A 3,425-nucleotide genomic window follows, 5' to 3' on the forward strand; every position below is an offset into this window, starting at 1 on the left:
GTAAAATGTATAAAGCCTGAGGCTAAGGTAGTAACAAAATGAAATATCTTGGCAATATATTTTTTTCTTTTAGAAGATATACTAATATTATATCACATATACATTTTTTTTTATTGAGCAGATGTGTCATTATACTATCTGTTCATCTATCTATACCTGCACACATTTCACTACTGCTGCAGCTGCTACTAAGAACCCTAAGTCATTGTAAATTGAATGTTTTTCCTATTTCCTAAATGTCTAACATTACAGTTTCTCTATCTATATTAAATCTAATCTGCTAGTCAGCTGTCCATACTCAGTGCTTTTCAACTGCTCTAAAGTCATTTGACTCTGATGTTACACTCTTAAATAATGATGTATTGGAGAATATGAAGATTGTGTTGTCTGTCATTATGATGGAGTGCGTTTCAGAGCATCCACGGCAATAAAATATTGGTAGAATCATAGTTAATATTACTCAACTAATGTTTTGCATCATTGTTTTATAAAACAGACTGCAGCATACAGTGTACATTTGGGGGTTTGTAAAAAGAAATAGATGTCATAGAGATCCTGATCTATTGGTCCTTTTTCAATAAGCAAATGTGTATAATTTTTAATGATGTAGCTATGTAAAAACATCACAATAGATATGGAGTTGTTTCAGGGCCGGCGACAGGGTGTACAAAGGGGACAACTGTTCCGGGCCCCAATGATCAGAGTGACCCCAAGTATTTGCTGATAAGTACCTGGCAGGGATGTGAGCCATCTTGTCCAATTAGGGCAGTGAGCTGTAGGCGGTGTTGGCGCAGCCTTAGAATGACAGGAGCCTCTCACACACAGTGACTGTGCGGCGTGAGTGTGCTTCCGCTCTTCCGAGTTCTGCTCTGTTGCAGGCAGTTACGGTTCATGGCAGCAGCTCTGCTGGCCAGGATTCCCATGCCCTGCATTGGTCTCTTCTGGTAGGGTCTGCTGTGTGGTGTTCTGGTCTGTGGAGTGCAGCACAGGTGATTCTCTCCCCAGGGTAGGCGTGGCTTGGTGAGGGGATACAGGGCTTTGGGATGGGCTTGGGGAGCTGGGAATGCAGCATGGAGTCATTGGGGAGAGACAAACTGTGGCGTGTGTGCGAGGAAGGAGAGAGAGCGACTGTGGTGTGTAGGGGGGAGGAAGGAGAGATATACATATCTACATATATGTATAAATATATATATATATTTTAACAGTTTGATATATAGCGCAAATTTTGTTGTGCTATAATAAATAAATACACACACACACACATATATATATATATATATATATATATATTTCCATGTAAGGTCGCACTCACATTAATTCAAATCAAGCAATTCACTGGGGTTGCACCCATGAGATCCAGGTCTGGAAATCCACATATAGGGAAACAATAGAGTGGCACTCACCAGATCAATATTTGCACTTAAAAAAGCAACAGGTTTTTATTTCATACTTATCAATTCAAAAAATGTCAACGTTTTGATCCCATCAGGATCATCCTCAATACATACAATGTAGCAGCATGCACAACATGTCCTAATAGTCCATGGTCTCCAACAGCAACCGAGAAATGCCTAAAAGTCCCCTTATATACCCTGAGGGATCTCAGAAAGGGCGCCAAATGCTGCGCACCAATCCGCACTTAGCCATCCTATAATTAATTAGCATCAATATAATAACCTATATGTGGATGCACAGATAATGAATACTTCAGATACTGACCCAACAAAGATAGAATCATGTAGCTGCAGCCCCACTGTAAACCGCTGGATTCAGCATGCGTTCCACCGCCGAGTGGCTGGAACTAACCGCACTTCCGGTATCCGGGAAAGATAGTGCCACATCATTTCCACTAGGCGCGTCATTCATTGCCAAGGAAACACTGCCAGCTACTTTCTAATAGATATTTCTACAAATGACAAAGGTGGGGGTGTTGGATAGCCCAAAATGCATTCCCCCATAAGATGCACATAAAATGACCTATGTATGATGTATGTTGATTCATATTCATGCATGAAGTCACTCACAGAAATCAGGGCCACATTGGACCCCATCAATGTACCTGCGCATTGCATGTAATACTTGCCATCATACATGAAATGATTGTGAATCAAACTTAATTCAAGCAATTGCAAAATAGAATCAACAGGTGGACCAACCGGTTTGTGTCCGATCATGAGTGATCTCACTGCTGCAATACCCTGTTCATGGGGAATGATTGTGTAGAGCGAGGATACATCCAATGTTATAAGTAAGATGTCACCAGTTAAATCATTTAATGTCAAAATCTTATCCAAAAAATCTCCCATAACATGGAGATAGCTTGGAATAAAAGGAACAAACTCCTGAAGAAAACTGTCTACAAACACAGCCAATTGCTGCAGGCGGATCTACTAGACTCTTGTGTATAATTGGGAGAGTGTACATGACCCGGCATACTGGGTGGTCCACCTTCAACTATTCAACTATTTGCTCAGTGAGCCAACCTTGCCCAACGGCCATATCCAATGTAGCATCAATAATCCTCTTAATCTTTGGGATATAGTTACCCACACAACATAAATAGGTAGATGTATCAGCCAACTGACGTTTAATCTCTCGATCATAATCACTATGATTCCTATCAGCGGGGGCATATGGTAATACTCAAATTCCCTCTAAGTGATGACAATGCCTGTCTTTGTACAGATGACAAATTACCAAAATATTTTTTGTCAGGTTTAACATCAAAATCCTGTTCTGACATACGCAAAAAAATGCGTATACTGGCATTGGATGATTGAGGATCAAATAAGCTTGGTTTCCGAAATGAGTTGGAATCCACCATAGTACCACTAATATTGTCCCTAATACCAAAAAGCTCTCCTAGGCGCAATTTACGACCAAATTTATAGTGATCCACAGCTAGATTAAATCGATCAAGTTTGAATGTGGGGACAAAAGACATCCCCAAAGATAACAAAGCCTCTTCTCCAGCAGTTAACTGATGGTCAGACAAATTGAATACCAAATTTTATTTCTCTTCCTTCTCCTTCCCCTGCATCTTATGGCCCCCTCGCCTCGGGTGGGGCCTTTGTGACCTTCGTCTGGATCTAAAGGATATGGTGTTCTTTGGCTTAAAAAACCACTTGGCGGCAGGGAGGCCGTTTCTTCTGCAACTGATGTAGACTGGGATGACGTGGGCCCAAATTTATTTAATGACCGATATCTAGAGTAACGCTGGGGTCTCTGACGATGACCACCAGATGAGTCTCCCGTCAACCAGCGATACACCAGATGATTTGTGTAATCATGAGTAACTGTCTATAATTTCTTCCTCTTAAAGGTAATTAGATCACCTTTGTCATTTATAGAAATATCTATTAGAAAGTAGCTGGCGGTGTTTCCTTGGTAACGGATGACGCCGCTAGTGGAAATGATGCAGCACT

This window comes from Pseudophryne corroboree, chromosome 1 (genome assembly GCF_028390025.1).
Source record: "Pseudophryne corroboree isolate aPseCor3 chromosome 1, aPseCor3.hap2, whole genome shotgun sequence".
NCBI lineage: Eukaryota > Metazoa > Chordata > Amphibia > Anura > Myobatrachidae > Pseudophryne > Pseudophryne corroboree.